Source organism: Myotis daubentonii, chromosome 14 (assembly GCF_963259705.1).
Source record: "Myotis daubentonii chromosome 14, mMyoDau2.1, whole genome shotgun sequence".
Classification (NCBI taxonomy): Eukaryota; Metazoa; Chordata; class Mammalia; order Chiroptera; family Vespertilionidae; genus Myotis; species Myotis daubentonii.
This window is the reverse complement of record NC_081853.1, coordinates 45,457,068-45,471,069: the sequence shown is the minus strand read 5'-3', so window position 1 is coordinate 45,471,069 and position 14,002 is coordinate 45,457,068. Positions and strand designations below refer to the sequence as shown.

The 14,002-nt window shown below is 38.6% G+C and overlaps 1 pseudogene; it reads left to right on the top strand.

Annotated features, from left to right (window-relative positions):
• Positions 1 to 12,712: 12,712 nt before the first annotated feature.
• LOC132215162 (oligosaccharyltransferase complex subunit OSTC-like) lies at positions 12,713 to 13,698 on the top strand (annotated as a pseudogene).
• Positions 13,699 to 14,002: the final 304 nt, after the last annotated feature.

The following is a 14,002-nucleotide window of genomic DNA, read 5'->3' as shown; positions in this document are numbered from 1 at the left end:
AAAACATAGGCATAGTAATAATAATAACTTCAGGGAATATTGAAAGGTTTAAATACCATAATCCATAGAGAAGGTCTGGCATGTCATAAGTGCCTAATAAATATTAGTGATCATTATTGGGCATCTCAAGACCTGTCACTATTGTGGTTGATTCCTCATAAAGCTACTCAATTTGGGTAGTAGCTGAGGTTCAATAAGGCACCACAGATTAAACACAGTATACCAGGGACAGTTTGATTACTATAAAAAGGAGCAATTCAAGGCAATCCTTGCTTTCTAGCTCCCTTCAGGAACCAGCCCAAGCACTCTAGCTTTTCAGACCATCATACTATATACTTAGATACATGCAGAGGTTGCAGTTAACTGGGGTTTCCTTACACAGAAGAATTTAGAAATGTAGGGACTCAATGAAACGTGGCCAGAACTACTAGGCCTGTGCTCCTACCCAGCTGGTGATTAAACTAAAGTCTTGCTTGTGCCTCTTTAGCAGATGGTTGCCCACTTCTCCAGAGGAAGTCCACTACCCGAATGCCTTTGTGATTGTAATGGTCTGCACATTTCAAAATAGCTTATTTCCCTGGTAGTCAGGCTCAACCCAGCATGTCACTACTAGTATTTTCTTTGCAAGGAAGAGGAAGGTTCTGCAGTTTTACCAGAATGGTAGAACTTCCTAATAAAATCACCAAATTAAGGTTATCTTTCTGCATTGATTTTTTTTTAAAGAGGCACCAACATGTTTTATACTAGAAAGGAGCTTTCTCTGTCTTCTTTGGCCCCAAATTTCCAGCCTTAACAGAAATGATGAATTCAAACTATAATGTCAACAAATAAACTCTAGCTTTTATATTTCTAATATCGGGTCATACACAGAGCTGCATAACAGCATTAATCCGAACTTACAATGGGAATTGTTCAACTACAAAATGAGGACATCTGAGGACAAAATCCTCCGAATGACTAATCCCCTCCCTTCCTACGCCCTTGCCAAACTTCCGGAGGAAATACTAACTGTAATACAGAGCGTTTCAGAAAGTTTTTTTTTTCTTTTTCTTTGTAATAAAGGCTTTCATTAGTTGGAAGCAGAATGTCAGATGTCAGATGATAACCATGAGCCTCTGGTGTTTTTCTAGTGAAATAAAAATGTAATAAATGGCAGTGAAAACCAACAACTACGCACAAAATAGATGAATCTCGCTAAATTAATGCTGAGCAAAAGAAGCGAGACCCCAATGATCACATATGGTGTGATCTCATCTATGTAGTGCTTAAAGCAGGGGGTGCTCATTTATGGTTAGAAATCAAGATGAGCCCACCAGCCTGGCTCAGTGGTTGAGTGTCCTTCGACCTATGATCTAGGAGTCATGGTTCAATTCCTGGTCAGAGCACATGCCTGGGTTTCGGGCTCGATCCCCAGTGTGGGGTGTGCAGGAGGCAGCCAATCAATGAATCCCTCTTTCCTTCTCCCTTCCTCTCTGAAATCAATAAAAATACATTAGAAAAAAATAAAATAAATCAGGATAGGAGTTGCCTTGGAAAAGATAGTGCCTAGATGTGAGCACAGAAGACTGTGGGGTGTTGGCTATGTTCTGTTCATTGATCTGGATGTTGACTATACAACACCTGTGTGTGTGTGTGTGTGTGTGTGTGTGTGTGTGTGTGTGTGTGTGTGATGGGTGAAAAGTAGTGAAGCTAAAATGATTTGTGCACTTCTATTTATGCTATATTTTAATGAAAAGTTCACTTAGAATCAAGAAATCCAAAACACTACAAATTTATTAAGTGGATACTGCCAGGAAAATTGGATATATCAGGGGTAAGAATTTTAGTTCAAGACAGTCGTGGTTAACAAAGCCGTCATATTCAGACAAAGAGCCAGAGGATAATGCTATTTTTCTGTTTCCCCTTCTCTATCTTCAATTTTCGGAACATGATACCTTCTTGAATTAAGCAGGGACTCAGAGAATATCAACATGAAAGCGCATATACTATTTACCTACTTACCAGAACAGCAAAAGAATTGCTCCCTATCTTGAAAATAGACAGGTCATTAAATCAGTTTTGTGCAGGCTGAAACATTGTTCTCTTAGAAAAGGAAGCCAATAGTGATCCTATGTTTAATTGTAACCTACCAGGGTTTCATTTTTAGGCAACATAATGCTGTCCTAAAAACAAGTGTCTTTGTAGATGTTTTTCTCCAAAGAAGTTTGGCATACTGGAGAGGTGACCAGTTTCTCCCACATCCTGGTACTGTGGAGCCTGTTAAAAAGCAAAAGTCAATTTAGTAAATTTGAAGATCAGATTGGCTTTATTTAGCAAGTCATGAATGGACCAGCACCCCAAGAAGCAAGTAGAAGGGTGCTCTAGGGGTTGTACAAAAGGGAAGGTTTTGATCGAAAAAATAGGGGGCAGGGCAGGAGAGCTATTAACAAAAGAAAAGAAAGGACTATCTTTAGATCAGGACATCTTCAGGGCTTGTGGGGAGGAGGAAAGGAAAGAACAAAGGTTTTGATCATGCAGATTGCCTCTTTTTCTATGGCCTATGGCCGGGTGGTGGATGGAGAGGGCCCCCCTGACAGATGACTTTACTGGTGTTGACCAGAAAATTTCAGACTAGTTGATTAAGATTATGTTTCTGAAAGAGATTGAAAGAGCAGTTAGGTCAGGTATTAAATCTAGCTGTGGTGTCATGGGCTTCAGCATAAGTGGCACCATTTTGGGCCTATGGTTTTCTCTTTAACAGACCTAAAGCACTCACTTTGGTGTTCTTCTGAGAAACCTTCCTCATACCTTGAGGTGTAGGCTGGGAGACTCTCCTTGAGCTGCCAGAGCACCTGTGCTCACTCCATCACTGAATTTAGCACATTCCAACTCGTCAGTTTCCATGTTTATCTTTCACAGAGTGGGCAGTTTTGCTAGAAATGAGGTAGATGTGTTACCGTAGTTGGATATTATTGATGGGAAAGGAAACAAAAGGGGAGCCAGACATTGTTGAGTATGGTCAGCTGGGGACACTGAGACTGTTTGCTTCACCAGGAAGCATAGCATTGTCCCTCCAAAACGATTAGCACTTTTCCCTTGTCCCCTCCTGTACCAGATTGTGGAGGGGTGGGGAACAGGGGGAGATGAGGACTAAGGACATGCGCAATAAAGTCAAAATGGCACAGGGGGAGGTGCTGGACCTTAGAGGTCTGGGAAAAAGATCATTGGCTAAGGTGGTGGATACAAGGGATTGAGTCTTGTTAGTCTGTATAGCCAGAGTCTAATACAGAATTTATGATGTAATTAGTGCTTAATAAAAGCAGACGGGATGACTAGACACTCTCACTCACTTCATGGGTTGGGAAACAGATGTAAGGAAAGCATTGGCGGAGCAGCTCTTTTTAGAGCTAAAAAAATATTTCATATTGATATTACTTTAGCATTTTCTTCTATCCACAGACCAGATTATTAAATTCCTTAAGCATTGTTGAAGCATTCTCCAGATTACCTGGAGAGTAGAATCTTCATTGATCCATATGACTCCTACACTGTTACCGTCTAATTTCAACACAACCGTTAGCACCCCCTGCCCATGTGAACTTCCTCCTCACTCTACCTGGGCTCTCATATATCCTCTGGGCCATCTCCCACTCCTCACTGTATGTGAATATTCTCTTCACCATGCTTGGCCTACAACATCCTGCTCTGGGCACTTGTGGCTCCCCCACACACAAAGATGCCAACTTCCTCTGTTTGCTCCTAACGGTTTTTTAACTAAATTATTCAGGAAGGCACAAAACAAACAAACAAACAAAACAAAGAAGGAAGAGGAAGTAAACTGGAAAGGACAAAGGCAAGATTTTTTGTTATTAGAAGTAATTAGGCCTCCAGGAATTGACTGGTGAAATAGGAGATAGGAAACTAAGGCCACAAAATGTTGATTTATTAACTTACTATAAGAATTATAATGATCTAAGGGACCAGTATCATTTATTCTGGCATTATAATGATCTAAGGGACCTTCAGCAGGTGGGGCCCCTTGTCCTTGCCTGCTGGGATCGGTCCGGAAATTCGGTTTCTTGGTTATGGGGTGGGGCCACAACATTAGTAACAAAGAAACAGAATTTCCAGAGGATGAGGCCCAGAAATCTGGATTTTTAAAAGATTTCCAGGTGATTCTAATGTGCAGCCAAGGTTGAGAACCACTGCCTTAATGCATCCAGATCAATTTGGGGATCAAAAATAGGTGAGTTTGGTTAAGGCTCTCTTTTCTTTTCCACCATGTAAGGAAATTCACTACCAGAGTTTTTTGTTGTTTTTTCCTTTTTTATACTCTCATTCTTCTATATTTCCATTATCTGATGAACACCCTTGACATAGCCTTTTTCTTAGCTGTTGCTGATCCATTCAATTAATTGACAAGTGATCCAGGCTTATTCAGAAAGACTTCATATATCTGGCTCACGATGAATGTGTTGATTTTAATTACAGTATCAACAGTTACCATGTGGGTAGCTTCTATGTTCCTAGCTCCTTAAGAAGTACTGTTAATATGTATCTCATTTAAGAATCACTACAGCCCTATAAAGTACGTAAATAAGTTCCCCTAGATGAAGGTGAAAGAGATGAACTTGTCCAAGGTTATTCAACAACCAGTGTTTTACTCTAAATCCTGTGTTTTTCCTGTGTGTCACTCTGCCTCTCATATTTTAGCTTTCAAAGACCAATTACTTTTTCCTTCTCATTTGCATATTTTCTTGGAGAAATTAGCCATAATTGTGGCATTCAAGTACTTACAACGATCACTGTAATATAACTCACTAAAAACTGGAATTGAATATGAGTTGGGGTAATTCTGGATGCCTGCCAAAGGGACTTACTAACAGTGGCTGAAAAGCCAAAGGGAAGCATTCATAAACAAGATTTATGTGTGAACCCAGAAGGACTCCTCTAAGAGTAAAGCTCAATATGGTAAATTTGAAGAGAAAACAGAAGCAATCTTCTAAATGCGGTTTCTTCTCACCATAAAAATGCACTGTCGGGCAGCTTGAGTACAAAGGCTGAAAAGAAAATTGTTTGGCCTAGGACTTGGCATTTGAATTTTCCCCCAAAGTCACATTCAGATATATTAAAGTAATAAATTTAAATATTACTTGAAAAAGTCTACTTATCTAATCTTCAGGTGGTTCTCCAGTTAAATGCTCTTATTAATATCTTTCCAGAAGTCATTGACTGATTTTCCTTTATTTCCTGTATTACTGTGCATCATCTATAACCTGAAATGTGTGGCAAATAGGACAGAGAAGAAAGAGAGAAGAGCGATAGAGGAGGCAAGAATGAAAGCAAGAAACGGACTTTGTTACTAAGTGGTTGAGTCAAAGCATTACTTATTACTTGGGAGGATAATATCACAGAAATGGGATGTACCTCAGCATCTATTTCCCTGTTGAAGAAGATGGGACATTTATCAGGTCATTAGTTACTTGCACTTCATTGTTTTAACCAGAAAAAAGAAATAGTGCAATAAAAGGAACTTAAGATGGATAGCTATGGCTCCCTTTATCAGTCTAGGAAAGGTTTGTTCAAAATTCTAAATTTGCTTTGTTCTTTATCACTTGATACTTTTCTAAGCATTGATTTGTGAATCCAACTTGCTTCCGTGTTCCAGGACTGGGTATTAAAGGGAAATAATAAATCACTTGGGGATGACTTAGGTAAAGAAGTTTCCTAGATGGCTCTATGTTATTTTAATTAATTTATAGATGCAGTAATTAGTCATCATGACCTTGGCATAACAGCCTAACCCTGAAGGTCACTCCAGAAGATTAGAATGCCATCAGCTTTGTTCTTTCCTTCTTTTATTTCTCTCTCCAAGAACTTGCATGTCAGAGTTGAAATCTTCCAAGGAGTGGTCGCCGAAAATGTTTGCTCATGTATTTCTGTTGATTGAATAAAAACCCCAAGTTTGTGAACATATCCCCAATATTAATAGATATATCTTGTGTAACACACATAATATTAAAATGGCAAGAGTATAGATAAAAGAGAATAAATAAAAGTCCTATTATTTTAATTATGTATTCCACTTTGGAGGCCTTTTCTTACACTTTCATGTGTACATAACTCATTTGTTAAAATACATATTTTGATCCAGTAGGCCAGGGAGGTGGCCTGGGAACTAGCATTTTAACAAGGTGATGCTGATGTTGCTGATCCATAGACCACATTTTTAGTAGCAAGGCTCAGAATCAAATATCACATTTTACAAATTATTTCCTCCTGCTTAACATATTTCAGAAAATTTAAGAGCTAATTCCTGGCCCAGAGAAACCTACCGAACTACTCATTGTCATACCATTGTGGTTAGGCTGGCTCTGTTTGAAAGAAAATGTTTCAAAATAGGTCTGTGCTGCTTTCTACTCTCTGACAGTGAGTTGGGCTCCATTAGTATGGGCATCTAGACTAAGGACCTGTTGGATAAACTCTTTTGGCTCTTGGTCTTCATCCCTATAACTTCCCTCCTGAATACAGTGTCCTGAGCTTATGTTTGGTAACAATCTCCTTATGGCTTGGTAGCAACAAAATTGAAACTAGGGTGGGGTATTATCCTTGTGCAAAAAAATCTAGAGAGGTACCAAAGCACTCAGTAATCAAGGCATGAAATAATCTAATTCAATACTTAAATATTAAATTGGCAAACTATGATTGGCCATATGTTTTTGTAATTAAAGTTTTATTGGTCCCAATATTCTTCCTATTCTACCCTGTTGGGCTCTGCACACTGCAGCACCTGTGGGTTCTATCAGATACTTCCTGAATGTCCTCTGCCTTTTAAAAATATCATAATATACAGATTTTGGAGAAAAATCAAATCTTTATAACATCAATACTCTGAATTGTTAAAAGCTGAGAAGGAAGAATTACAGTTTTGATGTCTTTCATTGGAATTAGCCTGAATAATTCAATAAATGGCCCCATTGATAAACATATTACCCTAGTTTTCATCTTAAATATTGCCTAAAATCTGTTCCACAATTTTTCTGCTGTAAGTGGAAGGCAAAAGATATAGGATTTATTGGTATTTCTACCTAGGGGATAGAAAAATCACTTTCAAATATCTACAAAGAAAAACTGCATTCTAACTCAGTACTATGAGATGTCTCAACATATCAGTGAATGACCTTAAAATCCATTCAATCATCCAAGCGGAGATATAGATGCCATCTTTAATTTTTTCTATTTATATTTGTCCACATTGGTTGTTAAGTCATTTCAATTTTATTCTTCAAAGACCTTTTGAATCTGCTCTTTATCCTTTTTAATCTTTTTGCCACTAAACCCTCACCTTCCACCACCTGCAAGGTCTTTTCCAGAGTCTAGAATCCTCCAACTTCAATTCATTCTGCGCCTTCCTACCAAGGTAATCCTTCTAAAACAAAAACCTAGTCATTTCACTAGATAGCGTTAAGTCTCAAGAAAGCTTCCTGTCTCTAGTTAGACTGCCTAGCTTTATCCTCCACAAGCTAACTTCTTCACATGAGGGAGAGCAGAGTTTGCTACCCCAAAATAAGCCTTTTGGGATATTGATTATTTTGTGCTGGTTATTTTTAAGAAACAAAAGAATCAGGAAGAGCCTTTGACCTTATTCTAAACCGCCTAAAAGGAATCTAGATAGAGGACCTGTCCCAGGAAGGGAGCTATCATCACAGACACTATAGTTTATACCAACCAGGTATGACAGGAAGGCCCTTTATTTTTTTATTGATTTCAGAGTGGAAGGGAGAGGGAGAGAAAGAGATAGAAACATCAATGGTGAGAGAGAATCACTGATCAGCTTCCTCCTGCTTGTCCCTCACTGGGGATCAAGCCTGCAACCTGGGAATGAGCCCTGACCGGAAATTGAACTGTAACCTCCTGGCTCTTAGGTTTATGCTCAACCACTGAGCCACGATGGCTGGGCCCAGCAAGGTCCTTTGGATCAAAGTCCTCTCTGTTAAAGATGGCCCGGCGAGCATTTCTTCATCGAACACTTGCTTTTCTATCTCCATGTGAGTTCCCTTTCTGTCCTTTGAAGACCCAAACCACATTCTCTCCCTCTTCTCCTAATGACATATAAACCTTAACTGCCCAGTGTGTCCTTGGGTCTTATATTCTTACAGAACCCCTGCATGTACATACATATTAAACTTGGACATTTTTCTCCTATTAATCTGGCTCCTGCTAATTTGGTTATAAGCCTGGAAGAACTTAGAAGGTGGGAGAAAAATTATATTTTGCGCCCTCACACACACCACGGCCACTTTGTACATTTTCTGAAATCACTGAGAAAGATATACTCTCTTCCTCTGCGAAATCATGGATCTCAAGGACTATATAGGCTTGAAGCCACTTGGGATTTTTTGTTTTTATGGAATGAGTGCCTGTCTGAATATAAAACCAAGGGGGAAAGTAGAATCAAGTGAGTAAGATGAAGTTGAGATAAGGGCCTAGAGGGGAGAGGGACAGAGAGATTAGGACTGACTGGATTATTTGAAATTTGGATGCAGCCATGTCTGAAGCAGTCCATCTCTAGATATACTAGTATATCTAGATATCTTTATGTAGATAACTTTCTTTTCTTTACCCAGACTAGTTTGAATTGGCTTTCTGAGGTTTACTACTAAAAGAGTCCTGATCAATACAGTAAACCTGAAGCATGGAATTCTAGTGTTGTTCATGATCATAAAATTGGTATATGTAGTTTTTCTTGCTTTTGATTGAGTTTGGCCAAAATATAGAGCTGAAATCTTGTGAGGTAAAAGATTGGAGGAAGAAAATAATTAAAGACCGGTAAAAAGTATTTATCCCTTATGAAGGTATTTTGTTTTGTTTTTTAATTTGCTTACACTTTACAACTGTCTAAAACCAACTAGCTACCTATACTTGCAAATATACAGGGTTTGATATATATGCATTATATGTGTGGCAAAATGGCGCCAGAATGTTACCAGACTTCAGTTCAGTAACTATGGTATTTGAATTTGGCAAAGAAAGAATTCAGAGTCAAGGAACTCAAATTATAAGAAAAAGTTTATTTAGAAAGTTACAGAAGTAGACAAAGTTAACCAGTTGGACTGGAGGCAAAAAAATAAAAATAAAATAAAATAAGGACTCTTGGAGCTTAGGAAAAAGAAAGGCAGAGAGAACTCGCCTGGGAAAAGGAGAGGCGGAGAGGTTATACTCCGGCTCCCTCAGTCCTCCTGTAAGGGAGTCTACCACCTGACTAATGACATGCAGGGGTATAAAGGTCAGGGGAGGGTCTAAACCTCATGACCAAAAATATGAAAGGTCAGAGGCACAAGCTCCATGACCAGTGATATGCTAGGGGTCACCCTGGGGGCGAGGTCCTGCCCTACAGTTGTCTGTTACTAGGCAGGAGAGCTTTCTGTCCGGTGACCTTCAGCTTTGTTCCTACTCTGCTCATGCCTGTCTAACTGCCTATACATATGTACTCAACACAATTGAGAATGAAACAAAATAGTATGCATTTTTCAGAGCTGGCAACTTTTCTCGCTCTACTGGTCCTGATATTATTCAGAAGGGGGGAAAAACAAACAAGAAGGAATTTATCTTCATTACTGTTTTTCTACTTGCAACTTTGCTGGGTGGCACAGTGACCTTCCTCCCACAGATGCTTATAGCCGTCAGTATCTCAACATCTGTTCATCTTGTCCATTTGAAAATCCAGAGACTGGATGTACAGCTGGACTTTGCAGTTATTATGGTCACAAATGGAATCTCCAAATCCAATGGGATTCATCATCACAAATAATTCAACTGAAAGAAGTATATGTCTCTTGCTCCAGCCTGAGCTATTAGGGAGTCCAGGATGACCTTTGACCTTTGACCCCCCCTCCAACTTGCTGACCGGAGCAAATGCACTTGTGGAAATCAACAATAGCCATTTAAGCAATGCCTCTATCTTTATCTTAATTACTCTTTTATTCATCATAATCAACTGCTTTAAAACCATACCTTCTGCCCTTGCAGGGTGAAAGCAATTTGAATTTCATATAATTTTCACATGTCACAAAATATTATGCTTGCTTTGATTTGTCTCAGCCATTAAGAAAAAAAATACCTCGTCCTCTGAAAAACCTTTACCAAATAAAACCTACAAATTTGACTACAGCTCACTTACTAGCAAAGTCAAAGACCCCGGTGCTCTCTTTGAATATTAAAAAACTAAGTCTAGAGAAAATGTTTGACCAAATGCTCTTGTATAAGACTTTGAGTGCATTCATGGACTTTCTATCGCTGTTAATATTTCATCCAGGAAGAAAATCAGTGCTTTCATTTTGGACATCTGCAACTTAAACCAGAAATCCTTAAAAAGCAATGCACGGTGCCTTTCATGACAGACATTCTCTTCTTATCATTGAGCGGATAATGCAGGTAACATGTTGGCTGTCCTGATACTATTGAGGCAAAGACTGTGATGACAGCTGTCAGCAAGTGAGCCTGTGGACATGCCAAAGGTCACCCTCTACATGTTGTCTTCTCTTACTTTCATGCCCATACTTCTTATTAAGATGAGAAGTCTCACCTCCCCTACATGTGACTTTCTCAGCAGCTTGCTGGCCTGTTCACTAGTTGGGTTGATTTATGATTTAATTTTATGGATGATATCACACAATTATCTCCAGATGGAATAATCAGGATGAAGAGCTGCCAACCAACATTAGGAATGAAGCAGGTTCATCCAGCACCAGCTATTTCTGCACTGTAATTATTTTTTGTTTTGACTTCATAAATTTGTCCAGAAACACTGGGTATTCTTTTCCAGCAGGGCCTCATTTGTCTAATTCAAATAAGATTATCTCACCATGGTTCCCATATTTCCTCATATTTCTCTTATCACTCTGCATCCAATAGTGAAATTCATAAATGATGATTTGTGGAGCTAAAGATACACAAAATCTAATCTACCCAGTTTATGATGCACTCACAGAGTCATCTCGATGAATTGTGAATCTTAAAGTTATGATTTAGGCAAGCACTTTGATGAGAGGAAGAAGCACAGGACAAGCAGAGTTACTGATCTGCAAGATCTCTCATCACTGAAATAAACTAAGTAAGCCTAACCAAGTCAAAGTCAGAAATAGGAGGCCAACGGTAATTACCGTGTTTATAGCATTCACTGAGTCTTCCATTGCTATGAGATGCTGTGATCCCAAAGGACAATTTTTTTTTTTAATCCTACACTGCAGAATTCTGATGGATCAATCCAGCCAGGTCTTCTCCATCTTTCTTGTTTGCTCCCAAGCATTAAAAAAATTGCATGCTCATTCTAGCCCCAAATCATCACAATGGCTCATAAATGCAACTAAATTACAATGGTCTCCCAGTTGGATGTTGGTTCTTGCAAAATAATAACACAAAGTTTCAACTTCAAAACATATTGCTAAACTCTAGATGCTTTTTATTCATTTATTTATTCACTCAAGAAATATTTACTTTTCTTTCTGACTGTTTTCAGGCTTATAGGACATATTAAGTTTCCTTAGCCAAAGGATAATGTAAATCTACTATAGTGTCTAAAGTAGGGAAGATGGAAGTGTGGGGATGACATAATTAGGTTTAGTTGTGGAGAAAGAATTGGAGTAGGCAGTGGTTTTGTAGGGCTGGGTCCTAAACCAAGGGCTGACAAATTGACATTTAGTCAACCCTGAAGGTAATTTGGTAAGGGCTAAAGTCACTAGAGTGTAGCAAGAGTGGCTTTTTCAGATTTCAGATGCACATTCTTATACACCAACATAATTGTCTTTGTTTTGGGGTTGGGAGTGCTGCAAAAACCTTTCAAAGTAATCTAACAAAGCTTTCTTTCAGTTTCTTGAATGATAATCTCAATAAAATATCCCTTGTGGAGCAAAAGGAAGACCAAAGAATTGTCTCTACCTGACATTGCACTATTCCAACAAAATCAGGAATATTTGTAGTATTTCACTGCAAGATTTTACCAGGTTTTTGGAAAAGTGTTTCAAAACAATGGTCAGGACATACAGTTGTTCATAGTATTTATCATCCTTTTTACTTCTATAAAAACAATAGTAATGTCCAGGATGATGTAAATTATGTGTTTCATTTTTAATTTTAGTAGTTGAGTATCTTTTTTTAAGGTGGTGTAACTGAAGATTTGTCAAATGTGTTCTCAATATTTTATCTAGAATACCAATTATTTCTCAGAAAATAGTAAATCATATTATCTCACATCTTTCTACCAACTTCAAATTTAGAACAATCTTTCTTAATTATAACCTTTAAATCCTCACCTTCTTAAAACAATATCATAACTGTAGGAATAAAAATGGAGCCTGGAGCAAGCATCCCTGATACCCCTCATCCCCACTATTAAATCAGTGAGTGGCCATCCCCAGCCTCAAGCGTTTTAGGGTTTACACTTTGTTCTGCTGCCTTCCAGAGAGGGGATGGATAAACAGCTTCCATGACCCCAGTTACAATCCAATTTGGTAAACTGGAAACGGATGAGACATGGCAGCTTCAGTGTTGACTGGTGCTGGGCTGTCTTCAAGTGACTGCATAGTCATTGTCTTAAAAAACCTGTTTGAACTTAGTTTTACTAACCTGAGTCACTAAATAGAGCATATTTAAATTTGCTTTAATAATAAATTGGTTTAGTTTTCTGGGTGGCATGTGGAGCTTGAGATGAAGAGCTCCTCTTGCCACCACCAACATGGAGACTTTGTCCCCAGTCCCATTCTTAGAGCAGAAATGCCCCAACCTGAAGCTGAAGAAGCTGGCCTGCGTGCGCATGCCCTCACCATGACGGTGTACGCTCTGGTGGTGGTGTCTTACTTTATGATGTTATTGTTGAACCTGCAAGTGTTGGCTCTATGCCTGGTGAACATGGCCTACAGGGTAAATGGACAATACCAGTATATCATGGAAGGACTCACATACGGCTTCCTGTTTACAGTGGAGGTTTAGGTTTCATAATCCTAGACTGATCCAATGCTCCAAACATTCCAAAACTCAATAGAATTCTTCTTCTATTCATTGGGTTCTTCTGTGTCCTATTGAGTTTCTTTCCTGGCTAGAGTATTCATGAGAATGAAATTGCCAGGCTATCTGATGGGTTAGCATGCCTTTTGAGAAGAAATCTGTGGACACTGGATTTGTTCCAGTTAATGAAGTTTTAAAGGCTGTACCAAACCTCTGATATGAAATATGGAAAAGAATGAAAAGCAGCAGAAAAGAAGCATCTAGTAGGAAACATGGAAACATATTAAAGCTCGGAATACAATATCTTCTTGGTATCAAAGAGACAAGCTTATACAGGGTGTTTTCCTGCTGACCTACACTGACATACCAATGATGTTAAGTGGCATTTTCTTCTCGGTTTTTAATTTTAAAGAAAATATACTCCATTTCTACAACTATAACACTGAGTAGAGTGATTATTTTTTTTTTACAACCATCTGAACATTATTTTGGAGATGACATTTCTGACTTTCAGAAATGAGTGTAAAACCAGGAAGTAAGATCCCATCAGCTTCAAACTCTGGACAGCTGACCAGTTTTACCTGCGGTGCTTTGCCTATAAACAGAGTGTGTGACAGCACGTTATTTCAGATGTGTATGTAAGACTGTTTTCTGAGCAAGAAGGTGTACGAAAGGAGCAGAAATAAAGACTTTTTTTTAATTAAAAAAATAAATAAATTGGTTTAAATAAATTCATGTCCAGTACATTGTGGGCAAAAAGAATGGGTCTTTCTGTTGCTTTATCTTTAAAGGGAGATATATCTGACATATGGAATTAGTTTCTGCCTTCTGTGTTTTGTGAAAACCAAACCTCGGAAATGTTTCCATTCTGCTAATTGTAAAGTAAAGTGTTCCCCAGTCCAGAATGTTCATCACAGGTAGGGCCAGCTGGCCTGATGGAGATCATTAGTGAAAGCATCGTCTAGCTAACTGCTCAAAGTGTCTGGCACAAGATAATGAGCTATTGCAGCTATGACTTTGC